This window comes from Lissotriton vulgaris, chromosome 10 (assembly GCF_964263255.1).
Source record: "Lissotriton vulgaris chromosome 10, aLisVul1.2, whole genome shotgun sequence".
In the NCBI taxonomy this organism is placed as follows: Eukaryota; Metazoa; Chordata; class Amphibia; order Caudata; family Salamandridae; genus Lissotriton; species Lissotriton vulgaris.
Window position 1 is genome coordinate 631,815,632 of NC_141698.1, and position 21,594 is coordinate 631,837,225.

Below are 21,594 nucleotides of genomic sequence, written 5' to 3' on the forward strand. Positions count from 1 at the left end.
TTAATGAGCCAATGACGGAACTAAAGCTATACTGTATAGGACACTGCAGGCGACAGAACTGAAGCTATACTCTAGAGAACACCGCAGGGTGACCGGTTGGGCCCATAAGAAAAAAGCTGCAATGCACTGAATATTAAATGATATTAATGTTCTGTTGCCTTTACAGTACATTGTCACATTTACATTCTACTTATTGGAGCCAGAAATGCCACTAAAAACCACTTTAATAGAACGATGGGAAGGCAAAAGATGGCGGCTGACTGAAGAGCTCAGTTGTGAGCTCCTTCCCTAAAGGTGAATGCAGACCAGATAATGCCCACTGGGAGAGGAAATATGCTCTGAAATTGATGGCGGCAGTAACTATTGGCAAATATGAGAGCGTAAAAGCATAATTAGCAGAGCAAACATTCCAGGCATTCCTGTACACCAAAGAATCGCTGAGTTTCGCCCTTACCCGACAGAGGCACCAAGCAACAGTAGCAGCAGAAAGCGTAGCACGGCTAGGTGCGAGACCGGGTCAGGACCTGATGCTCGAGCTTCGAGGCGGACTGCATCCTCAGCCCAGCTAGTGAGCCTGGAATCGGGACCCGTGCTCGAGGTTCTAAGCGGACTGTATCTTCAACTCGGCAAGAGAGCCTGGAGTCGGGACCCGTGCTCGGCGGTGCTCGAGGCGGAGCTCGAGCCGGTCTGTGCACACGTTCCGTTCCCCAGCTAAAGGACAGCAAGCGGCGGCAGTAGACAGCAGGGGAAAGCGGGTGGCGGCGGCTGACTCGAACGCCTGGAAAGTTTCTGCTGGGAAGCTCTGCGGTCTGCGCCCTGTGTGCTCTCTGCAATCAGCGCTCAGAGCCTGCACTGCCTGTCTCGGAGAGGAGTTGCCGCGACAGTCAAAGGCCTCAGACACAGGGACAAAGAAGTGAGGATGTGAAGGAGGCAAAGCGGAATAGCCGGGTAAACGGGAAATCAGAGGCTGGCAACACAAGGAGCAAAATAGAGCTTAGCTCCTGAGCGGGATTAAGCGAGAAATACGAGGGAATACCGGCAAGTAGTGAAGGAGACAAAGCGAAAAAACAGGTAATCAGAGGTTGGCAATACGAGAAGCAGAATAAAGCTTAGCTCCAGAGGGGGAGTGGAGCGGGAAATACGAGGGAATACCGGTCACGAGTAGCAGCTGTTAGTGCCTCAGACAACCTTTTCTTCACAGCTAGACCATTACAAGCAACATGTTAAGCCAAGCTAAGACATGATCAAACCACGGCACACGCTTTGAAGGGGGTGTGGGAGCATTTTGCAGGTCCCTCCACGTTAAAAAACAGGAAAACGGAGTCCACTGGAAGAACCCCCCACTCAATTGGAGTGTGGGCAGAAGCAGTGAAAGCACGCCACAGCAACAGACTAGCAGGGCGCAGGTTATCTTTCCAAAGCAAGGAGGTGGCTACAAGAGTAGAACGGAACACTGCAACATCAGATGGTAAGAACTCTACACGGAACTCCACAGTACAACAGCAACCTTTTGATTCGGTAAGTCTAAAAGGTCCCGTACTAATACCACTCTTCCCCCCGGGCCCCCCGGCTTGTAGAAAGTGTGGGAAAATCAGTCAGTAACAGATAGCCTAAGAAGAGCCCAGACCCCCCCCCCCACCCCCCCACCCCCAATGGTTATAACAGACACTGTGGAAACAGCACGTCAGAAACTGGAAACTCTCAAGGCTCCCCAAGGTCCTCAGGTACCGTGTAGAAACAAGGAAAGTGAATCTCATGGGAGAGAGGGCTATAGCTTAAGGAGTAAAACTGCAAAAGTTATTGACCCAGCCAAAGAAAAAGGCCAGCCACCAATCAGCGCTGACAAAGGGAAGAATAAGAGACACATCTCAGGGCAACCGCTAGCCCCCCGATCTAGAGCCAGCCAAGCAAGCCTGAAATCAGCAGGGCGTAACGCTTTAAAGATCACTCCATCACTCAGGTCCTACTTCAAAGTTCAGGACAAAAATCTTAACTTAGAAAAAACCTGCACGGGACTTACACCACAACTTGACGTACCGACATCAGGCAGGGCCAAACAGAAACAAAGCGGAGGAACTTTCGGTGCAACTATCAGCAATAAATACCAGGCCCTCTCCACCGAGGGAACAGAAATAGTCATTGATAATGGTCCTGAAACTACAAGGACGGTTCCAGAAGACGATCTGCAGGGACAAGTGCTAACACTGCTGGCACCCTCTACTCCCGCCACAAATGGTACAAACACCAGCGGCTCCAACATCCCGGAGAATTTTCTTGAGGAGATGATGAAGGATCTAAGAACCAAATTCGCAGTTTCCGAAAAAAACCAGTCCAAAATACAGGAAGTGTGCGAGGTTCTTGACCAGAAAAGAAAGACTCATTGACAGGGTAATGCATGTCGAGGGCGAGATTGAGTCACTTAACAAGAAAACTGAGGAAAATCACAAAGAAATAACCAAGGGAAGCTAAGATTAGCGAAAGAATGGAATCCCTGGAAAACCAGGCTAGGAGAAATAACATAAAAATCCTAAACATTCCGGATGGAATCGAAGGAGGAGACATAAAGGGATTCATAATCCAGCTACTAGAGGAAAAAATCCCCTGGACAAATCAGTTAATCTTGATGAAGACATCCAAAGGATGCACCGGGACCCTTTCAGGAAAGGGAAATTCAGGAAAAACCAGAGGAAAGTCCTGATTAACTTTAAGACGTATTCACTGAAAGAGCGAATACTAAGTGAAGGCCTAAAGGCAGAATCCTATACCAAAGATGATTGGTCCTGTAGAATTAGATCGGACATATCTAAAACGACCCAGGACAGACAATGGGAGTGGGCCAACATATGCCTCAACTGAGGGCACTCGGAGCAAATATGCAGATGTGCTTCCCTGCGTCACTCAAAATTATGTGGAACAAGAAAATGCTCAACATAAGAGACCCGAAGGAAGCTGAAAGACTAATTGATCTTCCTGGTGGGCCTTGATTTGTGCTATCACCTTCAAAATAGAAATCATAGCCCATGCTTTAATAAGGAGGCCGCAACACCAGTGGGAAAAGAAAAGGAAAACTTGATTAAAAATCAAAGGCAAGAAAAGGGCAGTCCAATGCCCAGAAGGAAGAAGACAAGGGAGGCTTCTCCAGGGTGGGGTGGGCATCGACACACAAAAGACCACCAAAAAGTTCTAAAAAAAGAAGGATAAAAAAGAAAACACATGGTGGGGAGCAAAATGGGGAACAAAAGAAAAAAAAGAAGTCCTAAAAGCAATACTTGAGGGGTACAGAGCCCCAGATGAAAGAAACGAAGACCAGACCAATGATGTTGGCTACCGGTAAGAGCGTAGAAAAGGGACTCAAAATCTTAACTTGGAACACAAACTGACTGAGAATTAAAACGCGGAGAATGAAGATATTTGAATACTTAAAAAACTGCGACAGTGAAATAATTCTAATCCAAGAATCCCACCTAACAAAAGAGAAATGGGAGCCGATTTCTAAAACTGAGGGTTGGATAGACCATTGTATTTGCACAAACCAAAACTGCAGCATAGAGGGAGTGGCGATTATTTTCAAAAAATCTCTGAAAGTGATGATTGGAAAAACGGACACTGACAGAAAAGGGAGACGGGTCATCGTGACGGCAAGAATCCACAACAACTCCATACTGTGGTGGGATACTATTGCCCAAACACCGACGACCCTGAATCTCTTCAGAAGCTGTATACTAACCTCCCAAAAACTAACACTCCGATAATAAAGGGAGGGGACTTAATCATATTAAATCCCTTAGAATATCGATACCTAGCAAAAAAATCTCCCCAACTTACCTAAAATGCGAGAAGGGGTTGGGCGATGCATGGAAGACCTAGATATGGTGGATGTCTGGAAAGAAAAATTAAACAAAAACCACTGATTCACCTTTAAAAACAAGAGACTAGGACATGCATCTAGAATAGATTTAATCCTCATTAGTAGGAGCCTAGTTGATCAAACAATAAAGGTTGAACGTATCCCACCCCACATCTCGGACCACTCAGCGGTACAACTCAACCTCAACCCTCCCCCAGAGGTGGACAGGAGTATCTTCTTGGACCATGCCTGCAATGAAAAACTGGCAGACGAAACTAAACAGTTTTTTGATTTAAATAGCGCCGGAACTACAAAACAAATTACCTGGGATGCATACAAAGCGGTTATCAGAGGTAAAATTTTCAATATGGCAGCTCACAGGAACAGAGAGAAGAAACACTTCATTGAACAATCGAAAAAGACCTGCTATCTCTAGATACAGAGCTGAAAACTGCCAAATCCAGCCAGTCAATCTCTGAAATAGAAAACAACATAGGAAACAAGAAAGAAGAGCTGAACGATTTCCTAGAAACAAGAATAAGAGAAAAATGGGAAGCCAGTAAACTCGCTCACTATGAATACGGAGAAGGATGCAGGAGGATCCTGGCATGGAAAGCAAAAACCGAAAGAACTTAAAACAGGATCACAAAGATACAGAGAGAGGGCCGTTCAGGATACACCTCAGAAGGCAGGGAAATGAGGCAAGAATTTAAACGTTTCTTTGATAATCTTTACACAGTAGATTTAACTGGAGCAGGAGATGAAATACAGAACTTTCTAAAAAATATCACGGCCCCTGCAGCCTCCCAGGAACAGAAGTTAGCTCTTAACCAAGAGATCTCTAAAGATGAAGTCAGAGCCGCAATTAAGAGTTTAAAAAGAGGTAAATCTGATGGCCCGGACGCCTTACCAAACAAAATCTATTTACAACTACAGGAAATACTGGTAACGCCGCTCACAGACCTTCTAAATTGTATATTAATAGGAAATCAAAAGCTCTGAAAACTCCTGGAATGACGCAATTGTCAGTATCATCTTAAAACCAGGGAAAGACCCAACCAAATGTGAATCCTACAGGCTTATTTCCCTCTTGAACGTGGGTTACAAAATATATACACAGATTCCGGCAAAAAGACTAGGGGCAGTGGCAGGGTCCCTAATACACCCAGACCAAAAGGGCTTTATTAAAGGTAGGCAAATTCATGAAATATCACACAAGCTCATTGCCGCCATGGATATTGCAACTCATTACACTGTTCCTCTGTCAGTAATAACTTTCGACACTGCAAAAGTGTTTGAAAGAGTCAACTGGGCTTTTTTGAGCGCAATCTTAGTAAAATTTAATCTGGGAGACAAACTCGAAAACATTATAAACAACATCTATGCAAGTCCTACTGCAAAAATACTAGTAAATGATGCTCTTACTAACAATGTAGACATAAAAAGAGGCACAAGGCAAGGATGCCCCCCTGTCCCCCCTCCTATTTAACTTTCACATTGAATCATTGGCCATTCAATTTAGGGGAGAAGAAGGAATTACGACTTTCAAACTTTCAAACATCAAGGATGTCAGGTTACTTGGTTAACAAAGCCAAAACAGAAATCCTTGAGTGGAATACCGCCTCAGGAAACCCTCTAATCAAAGACAAAATTAAATATCTAGGAATAGAATACACAAAGGAATTAGACGAGATAGCCAACCTGAACTTTTCCAGGGTAGACAAAGAAATAAGGAAATTACTCAAGGGCTGGTCAGAACTACAACTATCTTTCTTAGGAAAGTCTAACCTAATTAAAATGACCATAGTTCCGAAATGTACATATGTGTTTAACTCCATCCCGCTGAGTTTCAACATGGAGCAAATTAAAAAACTTCAAGGGGAAAAATCAAGCTTCATTTGGGCAGCCAAGGGGGTCAGAATCGGATGGAAAAAGCTAAGAAGCAGCAAAGTACAAGGTGGAATCTCCAGCCCGGACATACTGGAGTACTGTAGAGCCTTCCAGTTGAAGAACTTTAGGAGACTACTGACCAAATGGGGAAACGCGCCCATGTACCTGAAAGCCCTCATAGGCCCTGAAGAAGACCACTATTTATCCAAATTTGACCACCCCAAATTCTTCAAAAAGATTAAACTAAAGACGATAAAAGCAGCAGCAAGATCATGGCTTGATATAAGAAGAATCCTAAAAATACCATATCACAGCAAGCATACGCCGATTTGGGATTTACCAGGCGTCCCAGAATGTCTAAAAGACGCCCTAGCAAACCCACTAAGGAAACATAATATAGACTACTGGGGGCAATTGATAGAGAATAACCAGATTGTTCAATGGGATACACGATATGAAAAAACACAGGGGTCATTATCCAGATTCAAATTCTACCAACTAAGCAGCTGGATAAAAACACTAAAAGAAAAACCTCAAGGAGATGAGGCCATTGAGCAAAAACTCCTGAACCCAGAGCCCTTCAAAAAAGAAATTTCCTATTGGTACTGGGCCTAATAAGAGCAGGTGAAGCAGAGTACAAAGCCCCACAAGACATCTGGGAGAAGGATATGCCGGGCTAGATTTTCCAACGCTCTGGCTAACCTCTAACACAATTATGGGGCATGTAGTAAAAGCCGCCGCTCTGAAGAAAAATCACCTCTTCACGATTCACAAATCATACTGGTTTCCAAAAAGATCTAAAATGGCCAGCAACGAACCAAAAAAGTGCCTCAAGTGTGGAGAAGAAAGAGCTGACGACTTACATTTGTTCCAGGGCTGCATAATGTTAAAAGACTACTGGGACCAGATTGGTAAGACTCTCTCTGACGTGATAGACCAGCATATAGAGGTAAGCACAGAATTGGTTATTTTTGGGATTCATGTTAGCGCACTATCTTTGCCATTATCTAAAGACCAAGAAAACATTATTTTTATATTGATCCTGTTGGCCAGAAGTGCGATATGCATAAACTGGGTTAAACAATCACCACCAAAACACTCAGCCTGGTTAAACTCTATATTAAGGGTGTATAAACTAGAGAAGCAAAGAAAAAGCACTAAGAAAAACAAATTTTGGAGTCTATGGGAAAGATATAACCAGATAAATATTAGGGGGTCCAATGATTAAGGCAAAGGAAACAACGATCTCAAGTTGATTCTTGATTCGAGTAGTCATAATGACTAGCTCCCCCACAGCCGAAAATAGTTTACCTTCGGATGGACAAAAGAAAGCCCCATAAGGACAAGCATAAAAGTATCCCATCCAGGGCAAATCCGGTCCACCCACTCCTAACCACTGAATGGATACTGGGGCTTTCGACTCCTCCAAACCCCAAGGAAATTTGCTTGATGAGGACTTAAAAAAAAAAACACTTTAATAATGAGCCAGCATGGTGCACCTAGATCACATTGTGAACACCCGTCAGGGTTCACCAATGCGCTCTAGACTGAAAAGCAATTTCAACGTCATCAAGCTATACCTCAATGAACACGGAATCTAATGTGTCTGTTGTGCTGTTTTGTGAATTTGGTCAGAAGGCCCAATAGTGAGCTGCCTGGTTTGAATAGATAAAATAGATACATTATATTTTTTAAAGTGCCACCCTGAAAGAATCTTACTTTTATATCAAGTCCCAAAACAACATTACTACTATTCTGCCATCAGTGGATCAGATGAACATTAGTACTAGTAAATAAAATGTATTCTGCGCAAAATCTCTTGTAGACAAACGGCAGGTCCAAAGGCATGTAGTGCATTTTTTAAAGCCTTGCTAGCCACTGGGTGGCTTGGGTTATTCTTCATAAATACGACTGTTCCCTTTAACAGGCTCATTTTAAAATATATATCCAGAACAGTGTTATTTGAGAACGCAGTCCTCCTGCCACTACTTGTGTCAGAGCTGTTAAATCAGCTATTTGAGACACACAGCCATTTATAGTGTGGCCTGTTGAAGATGTGGTAGGTGAATAGGTCTTAAACAATGCTGCACTATCTTGGGAGTTCAGACCCCATAAAAGCAAAGTATACCAGATACTCAAAAAGCTATTCAACTAGTAGTGCCCAATCTAGGCCATCTGCCTATTTAAAATAAAAACATGAAAACTGTAAACATCGGTAACAAAATATGCACTCCCTAACTATAAAAGTTAATATATATCGTCCCGAAAAAGTTATCAAAATCAGAACGTTCCAGCATTTAAAACAAAAAAGCCTACTCATACCTCGCTCCAAACGCCCAAAGACCACAAACTAAAAGTATTCCAATTAAAAACGAGAACTGAACCAGAGCGAATGATTACTAATTCACCCCCTGTTGCTTTAATAAGGTTGACATTTTGTGCCAGGCTGAATAAACGAACTGTCAATATCCCTGCAGAAAACGAGTACAGGAAAAAATAATGAAAAGATGTGGAGTAGAGCTCTTTGTATGTGGTGTCTTCCGTTCTTGGCCTTACCTGCCTTTCTAGTACGACGACCTTTCGGCTCCACCAGATGAGTGAGCTGATCCATCACAATATCCGAGGTCTGACAGGGAACAAACATTTCCAAGCAGCTCTAGGAGCAGGCCGGTGTGATGGATGCCCATTACCGCTTGCCTAATAACTCAAAACCCCCTTACTTCAGGTCAGTCCTTTTTAAACTTTCCGTAAATCAAACAAAAAACTAAATTGTATGTCGCTCTCTGACTGCACTACTTTTCATGTTACATAAGCGAACCTCATCAGGAATATCCAGTAGGAAAACCTACCAGACTGCTTTTTTTTAACATTTATATATAAATATCTCTACTGATTTCACTGGGTAGTTTATAATCATAAGCATTATTGGTCATGTTTGTTCCAGAGGGGAGATATGTGTTGTGCCTATGCTATGCATGCGCAGATGCCCACCTGGTCCTTGATGGTTTCTTAATGTACCAAAAAAGTATTAACTAAATGATCCATATGAACTGTGGAACCTGTCTTCTTCAAAAGGGACAGTGCTTAACATGCGGCACAGAGTAGCTGGCTTGGGCAGGAAGCGAGCCTAGAGCACCATCAAGCTATGAAGCTACCAACCAGGCTGGACCAACGGATACCATCATCCTAATTCTTAAAGATTGGAGTTCTACTGCATTGTAGCATAACTGTGAAGAAATGTAGAGTCTATCACGAGGTACGGTGTTTTGAGCTACTACTTAGTTATGATTATTGTAGACACTATTTATTGATTAGTTGCATTTGAAAAGAATCGCATGAAGATGAGGAAATTTTAATAGAACTGTGAAAAGGAGATCACCACAAGGATGTTATGAGCTGTCACCAACAACATTGTGATACTGTGGATGCTCATGTAGATTGATTTTAAGAATCACATTGACCATTGCGAAAGGGATGGTGGAGATAAACCTATCATTTTAACAGGGATGACTTTCTATTTACCACTGGCTGTCTTAAGTACACAGCTACAGATCATACTAAAGTTCAGAGCGCAATGATTCCAACGTTCACATAGAGGACTTCACACCCTGCTCCTCCTTGCAGCCTAAGCATTGTTTAGAGCGGATGCTGTGACCTCATGTGCGAAGCCACCTTGCAAGGTTGGATTGAGGCATTCATTTAATAAGACTGCGCATTCGTTGTTAAATAATTTGTTGTGGCTTTGAGTTCTACATTCAAATGAAGTGCACTTTTAGCAGGGTGGCAGTTTTTGCCTGATACTAAAACTGACTCTCTCAACTTAATAAACAAAGCTTATATCATTACAGTTTGAATACCAAATAACTATTTAAGTTTATTATTTTAGTTTGCTATATTAGTTAGTGGGGATAGTTAATTGTTGTCTTTTTAGGTCGAGCCTATGCCATCCCATAGGGATGGTGGGCGAGATTTATAATAAGGCTTCCGAAAAGTCTCCCCAAACTGCGGATTAGATACAGTTCATGTGAGCCAGGCGTGTGCACATCGCCAGCCACATCCCACACCATGCCTCGGCATCAGACTTCAATGAAAGTCGCTCCCCCGCACACCCCCCCATCAGACTTCAAAGGAAGCCGCTCCCTCGTCCCACTCCGCGCAATGCCAGAGCTTGTTTTTTTTATGTTGCGGCACCCGGAAGAGCGCTACTGTGTGCCTTGCTTTTTGTACTCATAGTGCATGCTGCACAGCTCCGACCCTCCCTCCTCTTCTTTTTTTGTGTTGCTGCACTGGGCATCTTTTTAACCACATTTTAATTAAGCACTTCCCTCAAGTTCCCTCGGACGAGCATTTTACTGGTAGCAGACAGGCATTACATATATGGCCATGCACCGGAGCCAGTCCTGCTATTGGCGCCCCCAAACCAGCTCCAAGTAAAAAAAAACGGAAGGGAATAAGCTCTTTGCATATGTTCTCTTCTTAGGTGATATGATGGGGGGGAGGGGGTGTCCAGATGGACAGAGCTGCTTACTTCAGAACCGGGAATCTGTGTTCGAGCCCCATTATCATCTCAACATCCACTGATTGACCTCCTTGCTTCTGCTCATGGTATGAGTGACTCCATCAGCCACTGATCTCTAGATTTCACTTCATTATTCGGAGTAAAAACGCACTCAGCCGATAGCAGCTCTTTTTCTGGTTTTCAATTTTTTTTTGTATTTATTGAGGAATACAATCCATTTTGATTTGAATTTGCGAATAATCAAATTGCTCTCAGGTAATCCCAGCGTGCATCCGTGAATTCACGTAATTTCTGTTGCTACGTTCCAAACTTAAAAAATCAGCAGCTCTGGCAGTTAAATAGTATATAAGTTAATTATTTTGTCCCAGTCTTATAAATGCCTGCCTTATTCCCAGCCCTACGGAAAGAACATAGATACCATTTTTTAAATTAGGATTTAAATATAGTTCAAACACCTTCATCCCTAACCCTAACGCTCCTTTGGAAGCTGCAGCTTATTGTATGTAACAGCTTTGAAGATTACTATTTTCTACCTAGCTCAACCATGCGGCTAAAGGCACAATTTTTATTAACTATTTCGCTCTCATATAATTGGCAGCTTTGTTTCTTGCTTATCCGGCTTATGCATCAGCATGTTACAATTTCTAACTCTAGATCTGGCGAGGAAATACTGCCGCGGCCCTCTCCACTCATTTATGTTTTGGACGGCATTTATATTACCCCGCCTCAACTTTCCCTTCTGTTGCTTCCTCTTCGTTTTTTTGGATTTCTCCTCCCTCGTGTTCGGAGCCCTCTCCACACTGGAAGCACAAACGCAGCTGTGGATTTCTCACAGAAGAGCCAACGCTGAGACCTCGCACTGCAAATCCACTTCCCCCTCCAGCACTCACACATTGCCTGCCTCTGTTTACTTTGGCGGCGCCGGCATTTTCAGATCATTAACCCTTTCCCCCTCTGCCAATACTTTCAACAATGTGCAGTGCTACGTGGCCTACTGCCGCTTTAAATTTACCCTGTTTCCTTTTGATCCTCAGCAAAGCACTTTATCACTCTGTACCCTAATCCCCTCTTATCATAACATTTGAGGCTCCTCAAAAGAGTCCGTCCTGATGCTGCCTTAAACTTTGTACACAGAACTGAAGTGTACATCACCCCAGCGGAGTAACACGGGTCATCTGCAGAGTGGCAGGTGCCACCCTTCAGGGGCCCACTAACCCATCATAAGCCAAAGGACAGTGAGTATCTGTGAGGTATGGGGGTCCTCTTAGCATTCTGCAGGGTAGGGGACATTATTTGCATTACGTCACTGCATCTGCCACGTGGAACACCTACAGCTAGTCCTAGCTGTTTTGGACAGCACTTTGCATGCTGGGACTTGTATTCTATCACCAGTTTCCGCAATAGGTTAAAAAAAAAATCACAGCATTCAGTGCAGTTGGTCAAATGACTAGGCTCATTAAGTCTCCTGACGGCTTAAGTTACACCTCCCTCGACAAGAGGCATCTACTTCAGTGGGCAAGCGCTTCCTCATGCTGATCCCTCACCCACCCACCACAGACATCTCTCTCCCATATGGATCGCCCTTTTCATGCCTTACCAAAACACCACCCTTTGTACCAACCTACAGAGCGCCCAACCCTTCTCTCTGAAAAGGTACTCACTAGCTCCCTATCTCGTTCAGATAACACTCATCGCTCCTCTGGCTTAGGGCACCCTCTGGGATTACCGCCAGATTCGTTTACCAAAGCATCCCATGCACACACTCCCCAAGTCCCATCCATTCCCTGTGTACTCACTCACCGTGTGTCCATTATTTATTTCCCGGTGCACTCACCCGAGTATCAATTCCTTCCTTGCATACTCACTCACCGAGTATCAATTCCTTTCCTGCATACTCACTCCTTGAGTGTCCATTCCTTCCCTGCGTACACACTCACCAAGAGTTCATTCCTTCCCTCCTTAGGGCACACTCTAGCCCCCTGTGGGATTACCCTTTCCTTCCTTTGAAGCGTACCCCCCACCCTTAATGTGAGGGACACCCGTGCCACAGCAGGCTCTCTATCTGCAATCTCAGCCCCCTTCCCCCTTCGAGCACCCTCCAACTTGTCCACAGAGCGCCTCGATCTCTTCCTTAGACTGAACGCTTTAGTTCTCGGGCACTGCTCTCAAACCCCATCTCCACTCCCCTTCTACTCTCAGCCCTCCCCCATCCTCCTTTATCCCAGCCACCCAGTCTGGCTGTCGCCCCACCATCGCCACTCCTCTTCTCCTCTCAGCCCTCCCCATCCACCTTTATCCCAGCCACCCAGTCTTTCTGTCGCCCTGTGTCCTAATTTGACATTAGACAGCAATTCCGTACTGATAATTTTGGCGTGTAGATCACAAACTACAACAATAGCACCACCATAGGCGCTCTTAAGAAAATATGTTTATCTTTTCCTTCGTTCCACATACATAAATAAAACAATACGACTTACCATCCACACTCTACATACAAAAAAAAGATTCTCATAAAAAATAGATTTCTAGTCCATCTTCACCACACCACCACCAATAAAACACACTGCTTTGAAGACACAAACCACACACATGGCAAATCACACAACCTGCTAACAAATCCGAGTCCAAACTACACAACAACACCTGCAAGCCCCTCTACACCCCTCACTCCATCCATCGCCCTCCCTCCATCCATCTATCTATCGCCCTCCCTCCATCCATCTATCGCCCTCCCTCCATCCATCTATCGCCCTCCCTCCATCCATCTATCGCCCTCCCTCCATCCATCTATCGCCCTCCCTCCATCCATCTATCGCCCTCCCTCCATCCATCTATCGCCCTCCCTCCATCCATCTATCGCCCTCCCTCCATCCATCTATCGCCCTCCCTCCATCTATCTATCGCCCTCCCTCCATCTATCTATCGCCCTCCCTCCATCTATCTATCGCCCTCCCTCCATCTATCTATCGCCCTCCCTCCATCTATCTATCGCCCTCCCTCCATCTATCTATCGCCCTCCCTCCATCTATCGCCCTCCCTCCATCTATCGCCCTCCCTCCATCTATCGCCCTCCCTCCATCTATCGCCCTCCCTCCATCTATCGCCCTCCCTCCATCTATCGCCCTCCCTCCATCTATCGCCCTCCCTCCATCTATCGCCCTCCCTCCATCTATCGCCCTCCCTCCATCTATCGCCCTCCCTCCATCTATCGCCCTCCCTCCATCTATCGCCCTCCCTCCATCTATCGCCCTCCCTCCATCTATCGCCCTCCCTCCATCTATCGCCCTCCCTCCATCTATCGCCCTCCCTCCATCTATCGCCCTCCCTCCATCTATCGCCCTCCCTCCATCTATCGCCCTCCCTCCATCTATCGCCCTCCCTCCATCTATCGCCCTCCCTCCATCTATCGCCCTCCCTCCATCTATCGCCCTCCCTCCATCTATCGCCCTCCCTCCATCTATCGCCCTCCCTCCATCTATCGCCCTCCCTCCATCTATCGCCCTCACTCCATCTATCGCCCTCCCTCCATCTATCGCCCTCCCTCCATCTATCGCCCTCCCTCCATCTATCGCCCTCCCTCCATCTATCGCCCTCCCTCCATCTATCGCCCTCCCTCCATCTATCGCCCTCCCTCCATCTATCGCCCTCCCTCCATCTATCGCCCTCCCTTCATCTATCGCCCTCCCTCCATCTATCGCCCTCCCTCCATCTATCGCCCTCCCTCCATCTATCGCCCTCCCTCCATCTATCGCCCTCCCTCCATCTATCGCCCTCCCTCCATCTATCGCCCTCACTCTATCTATCGCCCTCCCTTTTCTATCGCATCACCACAGCATCACTCAGCACCACCATAACATCACTATGAGCTACCACAGCTTCACTGAACGCCACAGCATCACTCGTCGCCACCATAACATCACTCGGCGCCACCACAGCATCAATCTGTGCAACCATTCAACAACTGGTTCAAATATGTTCTCTCAATGTTTCAAGCTTTATTATAAATGTCACAATAAGATGTTAATATTTCACTTCTGTTCTTGAATTTTCGTCACAATAAAATACACAACATAATAGTCACAAAAGTTATTTACAAAAGTTTAAGCTATTGCCATTATACATTACAATAACTTTTATTTAAGTATTAATTATTTAAAAAAATAAAAGCCATTGTTATTTGTAATATCAATACATCTAAGTCACGTAAATACAACACATATTGCATTACAAATGCTATAGATGTCCAATTTGCGAAAGTTAAAACTATTGGCATTGTAAATGACAAAGCTATTAATTTAGCTATTTTCAAAACCAACACAAATACAAAATTTGTCATTTACAATACCAATATCTCAAACTTTCCTACAGTGAGACCTATTGCATTGCAAATGCTTGTTTTTTCCTGTCCCAACAGAAACTTTGTAGTGGCAGCATCAAGTAAATCCCAGCCTCCTCCATTTATTTCGGAGGCTGGTGAATCATTACTTCCATAGAAGCGCTGGAAAAGGTGGTGACACTTATCTAAAGCCATTAGTGACGAAAGGATTTCTCCAGCTAAGAGACATTGTGTATTGAACACAATTGAAGAATAAATAAGATATATACATGTATATACACACACACCTACATATATACACATAAGCACAAGTCTTGAAGAATGCAGAAGGGAATGCGTTTATGGAGTGTTGGTAAAAATGTTGAAAGGGCGCTTTGGGACTCAATCAACATTGTTTCAGAATGGTAGAAGTTTTTAACGAGACACCAAGGATATACTAAAAGAATGGGCAATTATGCAGCATCATTACAGAAAACGGCAAGGACATGTCAGTTTGTTGTGCTGACTGAATGGTTCATGACCAGCGGCACAGTGGGCAAGAGAAGTTATCATCAAAAAAATCTGCCATTGCAGAAAAAAATGGAACCCAAAATGGTTTCAATTAAACAGATGAAGGCTGTAGATAATGGTGTGGCAGAAGCTGCTAGGGTGAAAAAAGCTATGTCGGGAAGATCATTTCAAACAATTCAAATGGTACTTGTCTAGACTAGGGAATAAATGCAGTACAGAACAAGTTGAAGTGTTACAGGTGTGGAAGTCTAATAGGATGAGAACAGTGGAATATGTTTTGGACATAATGCACAAGTTACTACTTGTGTAACGATATATCTGTAAGAGACATTAGTTAGTGATAGATTCCTTACCTTAGAATATCCCCAGGCGTCAGACTGGATCCGGAAATTTTTTGCGTAGCAGTACCCTTGCGCGTCGGTAGGCATCGTCTGCGGCTCCGCTTCTGTCGTCGTGGGCGCCGTGATGACGTCGTCTGAGTACTTAGACGCCGCCTCCGCGTGCTGATGTCAGTTCTTAGACACAGCTTTTCCGCGCCAGAAGCGCTGAGCCATGTTAAAAACCAACACTGGTGCCATTGAAACTAGGGCCCTGAAAGGGGATGACCTTAACCCTAGATATCGGTTCGCAGAACGGGGAGGATGGGTGGGTCGGTAAGGAATCTATCACTAACTAATGTCTCTTACAGATATATCGTTACACAAGTAGTAACTTGTGCATCTGAAAGAGACACGTTAGTGATAGATTCCTTACCTTAGAATAGATACCCCAGCAACACCAACCCCGGTGGTGGGTCTGCGAACCAATAATCACACCTGAAAGTCCTGGAGGACGGAACGGCCAAAGAAGCCATCCCTCCGGACTTGACTGTCCAGGCAATAGTGTCTTGCAAACGTGTGCAGTGAGGCCCAGGTAGCCGCCTGGCAAATGTCCTGCAAGGGCACTCCCCGGCCCAGGGCAGTTGTCGCCGTGGCTCGGGTGGAGTGAGCCCGCAATCCAACAGGGGGCTCCTTTCTAGCTAAGGAGTAGCATGCCTGGATACACAAGATGATCCATCGGGAGATGGTCCTCTTATGTACCGCCCTGCCCTTCTTAGCGCCCACGTAGCCAACAAAGAGTTGGTCATCCACCCGGAACTGGCGTGTGCGATCCAAGTAAAAGGAGAGCGCACGTTTTGGGTCCAGACGGTGGAGCCGCTCTTCCTCTTTAGAGGGGTGCGGTGGCGGAAAGAAGGTTGGCAAAGTGATGGACTGCCCGATGTAGAAGGCTGTGACAACCTTGGACAGGAAAGATGGCTTAGTACGCAACACAACCTTGTCCGGATGGACAGAAAGGAAAGGAGGAGTACAAGAGAGGGCCTGGAGCTCACTCACTCTCCTGGCAGAGGTGATGGCAACCAGGAAAGCAGTCTTCAGTGCAAGAAGGCGAGAGGACAGTTGTGAAGTGGCTCAAAGGGAGCGCACATCAGAAATGTAAGTACAAGGTTCAAGTCCTACGGAGGCATCACAAACGGAACAGGTGGAAATGTGTGTGTGATGCCTTTTAGGAATCGATTTACAATAGGGGACTTGAACAAAGATGGTTGATCAGGCAGCCTCAAGAAGGCTGAAAGGGCAGAAAGATAGCCCTTGATAGTGCCCAGAGCAGAGCCCTGCTGGGCAAGAGAAAGAAGGAAGAGAAGAACCTCAGAAGGAGGGGCAGAGAGAGGATCCACAGCCTTTGCTGTGCACCATGCCACAAATCTGTTCCACCTGCAGGCGTATACCGACTTTGTGGAGGGACGCCTGGCTGCCAGAATGATGTTAGACTTCAGGAGGCAAGTCAAATGGCCTCAACTGTCGCCGCTCAATCTCCAAGCATGGAGGTGGAGACTGGACAGGTTAGGGTGGAGGACCGTCCCCTGCTGCTGCGACAAAAGGTCCTCCTGAAGAGGCAGACGAACCGGGGGATCGACTGACATACTGAGTAGCTCGGGATACCAGTACCTTCGAGCCCAGTCCGGAGCCACAAGGATGACTTGGGCCCGGTCGCGCTTGATCTTCTTCAGCACTCTGGGCAGAAGTGGTACAGGCGGAAAGGCGTACAACAGACCGCAACTCCACCCGCGACGAAAAGAGTCTCCGAGCGAGTGCCGCCTTGGAAATTCCAACGCGCAGAACTGATGACATTGCGCGTTCTCTTCGGTGGCGAATAGATCTAACCAAGGCTCTCCGCACTGCTGAAATAGAATTTTGCGCCACTTCAGAGTTCAGACGCCATTCGTGATCCATCATGCACCGGCGGCTGAGTTCGTCCGCCCTGGCGTTCAGAGAACCTGCCAGGTGTTGAACCACCAGGGTCACGCCCTGATGTTCCAGCCATTGCCAGAGGCGCAGAGCCTCCTGGCAGAGGGTCCACTACCCCACCCCGCCCTGTTTGTTGCAGTACCACCTGGCGGTGGTGTTGTCCGTGAACACCTGCACTACACTCCCTCAGACAGAGGGGAGGAATGCCTTCAGTGCTAGACGAATCGCCCGCAGCTTCAAAAGGTTGATATGAAGCCGGGACTCCGCCGGAGACCAGAGGCCTCTGATCTCCGCCTCTCCCATGTGGCCTCCCCAGCCCTGGAGGGACACGTCCGTCACAACCACGTGCTCCGGTTGGGGAAGGGAGATGGATCTGCCGCTGACCCAATCGCGGTCCATGAGCCACCACTGCAGCTGTCTCGCAGTGCCCTCCGAGATCAGGACGTGGTCGGACAGGTTGCCCTGATGCTGGGCCCACTGAAACTTCAGGTCCCACTGCAGAGCCCGCATCCGCCACCTGGCGTGATGCACCAGTAGGATGCAGGAGGCCATCAGCCCCAGAAGCCGCAGCGTCAACCTGACCGAGATCCGGGATAATGGCCGAAAGATGGGGATCAGAGCCTGAATATCCCGGACCAGCTGTTCGGGCGGATAAACCCGAAACCGCGCCGCTCCGATGAAGAGGAGCTTCTGAGAGGGACACAGGTGTGACTTCGGCACATTGATGGAGAACCCCAGCTGGTGCAGGAGGTCTGCCGTCGTCTGGAGGTGGTTGACGACTGTCTGGGGCGAGCCCGCCTTCAACAACCAGTCGTTGATGATGGGGAAGACTGAAACCCCCAACCTGCACAGATAAGCTGCGACCACCGCCATTACCTTTGTGAACACCCGTGGGGGACTGGTAAGGTCGAAGGGGAGCACAGTGTACTGAAAGTGCTCGTGGCCAACCGTGAACCGCAGGTAGCGCCGGTGGGACGGCAGGACAGGGATGTGGAAATAAGCGTCCTGCCAGTCCAACGCTACCATCCAGTCTCCTGGGTCCAGGAAAGCTAAGACCTGAGCCAGAGTCAGCATTTTAAACTTCTCCTTCCGGAGGAAGCCGTTGACATTCCGTAGGTCCAAGATAGGGCGTAGGTCCCCTTTGCCCTTCTTGGGTACCAGAAATTAGTGGGAGTAGCAACCACGTCCTACTTCTGGCCCAGGAACGCGCTCGATGGCCCCCTTGGCCAAGAGGGCCGTCACTTCCTCCTGCAGAAGTCGCAAATGATCCCCAGATACACGGTAGTTCTGCGGTGGCATTGCTGGAGGAGACGCCTCTAAGGGGAGGGAGTAGCCCCTTCGGACGATCTGCAGCACCCACCTGTCCGACGTGACAGTGCGCCAGTGGAGGAGGTGATGGCGAACCCTGCCATCCACTGGCCTCACATGGGCCTGAAAGCACGGACTAGGAGGGTTTTGAGGCGGATGCTGCGGGGGAAGGTGTGGACTGACCTCGCCGTTGTCCCCTACCACCGCCACAGCGGTTTCCACGGCCGCCACTGCGTTGGGTATTACCCTGCGGAGCGTGGCTGGCAGCACGTGTGGGTACACCCCTCCCGTGGCCACGAAAGGAGTGAAAGGCAGCCGATTGCTGGCGTGAGGCCGAGAGGCATAATGACTTGGCCGTAGCCCTGGAGTCCTTAAAACGCTTAAGCGCATGGTCTGCATTGTCGCCAAAAACGCAACGGCCATCGAACGGCATGTCCATCAGTGTGTTCTGGACATCGGCCGAGAAATTGGCTGACTTCAACCAGGCGTGGCGCCTGACCGCCACCGTCGTTGCCATCCCTCTACCCAGTGAGTCGGTGGTATCCAGTCCACACCGGATAGAATATCTGGCTGCATCCACCTTCCTCAAGGGCTTGGCCGAGTTTGGCCCGTACCTCCAACGGACACTCTGGCAGCACTTCCGCGACCGTATCCCACAGAGAGTGGGTGTAGCGGCCCAAGAGGCATGCAGTGTTGGAAGACGGCAGTCCCAGACTAAGGGAGGAGAAGATCTTTTTGCCATACTGCTCATACCTCTTGGATTCCCTGTCCGGCGGAGCCGACGGGAATGTGGTCTGGGAATTGGAGGCCTGGATGACAAGGCTCTCAGGGGTGGGGTGGGTGGACAGGAAACATGGGTCACCCGGGGCCGGGCGGTGGCGTCTGGCCACGTTCCTATCTACGGGCGAACCCGTAGCGGGCTTGGACCAAGTGCCCAAAAGAATGTCAGTTAAGGCCTCATTAAACGGCAGCAGAGGCTCGGCTGAGCATGACTGCGGTTTAAGGGCCTCGGTGAGGAGGTTAGTCCTCACGGCCGCGACGGGGAGCTCAAGGCCCAAGTCCTTGGCTGCCCTCATCAACACCACACTATAGGTTGCCATCTCCTCCGTAGCCACGCTAGGAGGGGAGACAAAGCCAGTGTCAGGCGAAGTGTCTAAACCACTGGCTTCCCCAAGTTCACCTGCCCAGTCCTCATAAGACTGGCACTCACGTGTCAGAGGGTCCTCAGACCCCTCCCAATCCTCCTAATCACCCATCACCTGGTACACAGGGTCAGTAAAGGATGGGGCCGGTTCATGGAAAGTAAACTCACCTGCCCGAGGACTGCGCCGGGGGTGACACCTGTGGGGTCGTCGCCGGGGAGGTCGTTCAGTCCACCGGCGACGACCCAGATCCGGAACCGGATCCAGCTGGGCCCTGCGGCGCCGGGCCCGAAGGCGCCGGCGGCATCTGAGCCGAAGCACGCGACTGCGTCGGGCCGAAGCCCCCGACCCGCTAGGACCCCCAGACGGGACCGCTGGGCCCGAAGGCGCCACGGAACCCGTCCTGGGAGAGAGGGTCCTCATGGCCATGAGGAACTGCTCGATCTCCCCCGGCGTCGCGTTAAGCCCAGGGACCGGAGGGTATGAAGCCGGACGCGACACCTGTGACTCAGACGGAGCCGCGTGGGCGGTGCCACCTGAATCGACGGCCGCGTCGCACGAGCGTCAGGGGGAGTCGGAAGAGCATTGTCGTCTCTTCGACTTCTTGTGCTTACCTGACGACTTCGACCCTGAGGAGTGATGTCGACTCCCGGAGCTATGATGGCTCCGCTCCCGCGACCGGTCCCTCGACCTCCGTCCGGACCGGGACCTCTCTCTGCGCTGGGCCGACTGCCGGAGTTCAAGTCGCTTACGGGACCGCTCCCGTCTAGCTTTCGAAGTAAGGGCCTGGCAGTCGAGGCAGGTCTTGTCGTCGTGGTCGACACCAACGGTGAGGATCCGTGACCGACATTAGTCGGTCGCAATCTTCACAGGGCTTGAAACCAGGCATCCCTATTGGCACCGATCGGAGTCGAAGACTCGAAAAAGGATGATCAAAAGATCAAAAAAGATTTAGTCAAAAAGTGACTAATGTACCACTTTTTCCGGATCTGCTCTGCTGGCGCGAAAAAAAGAACTGACGTCAGCACGCGGAGGCGGCGTCTGAGTACTCCGACGACGTCATCACAGCGCCCACGACGGACGCGGAGCCGCAGACTACGCCTACCGACGCGCAAGGGTACTGCTACGAAAAAAAAATCCGGATCCAGTCTGACGCCTGGGGATATTCTAAGGTAAGGAATCTATCACTAACGTGTCTCTTTCAGATTCTCCATGCAGGAACTGTACTAGATCTAAATATTCTTCTCATGTGTCTAAACCATTTAAAGAGGAAGGTGTTGTGATGAAAGAATTACTTGAAAATAGAGCACAGTTTAAATTCATTCAAATTTGAGAGAGGTTATGGTCCGGGGATCGGGGGTTATAGAACTAATATAGTTAGATTGTTCCCTATGAGGATCATGTTCAAGGGCACAGAGTCTTATGTACAAACAGAGGGGTTAATCTCCATGACTTGAGGCATCAATGTGACATAAGCATTACATTAAATCTCAAAGCCGCCCCCAAGCAAGTTATGATGTTGACATAATAATGGGAGGAAGAGGACAGTATCAAGAAGTAAACACAAGGAGATGATGGACGGGGTACTGAAACTTTTCAAACACTCACTCCCAATCACAGATCTGGGTTTAATCCATCATCATTCTTTAGCTCACTTTGCCACCCCAGTTCAGACCCAGCTATATGCAAATCAGTCTTGACCCTATGCCTCATGGGAACAGTCCAGCCCGAACTGCCAAGCCAGGTCTTCCCTGAAC

General features: G+C 47.9%; 1 protein-coding gene across 2 annotated transcripts in view; it reads right to left on the minus strand.

The window, feature by feature from the left end:
* The window catches only part of KMT2C (lysine methyltransferase 2C), a 1,555,522-nt gene that overhangs the window by 1,455,542 nt on the left and 78,386 nt on the right, over window positions 1-21,594 (minus strand). The window lies entirely within an intron of this gene.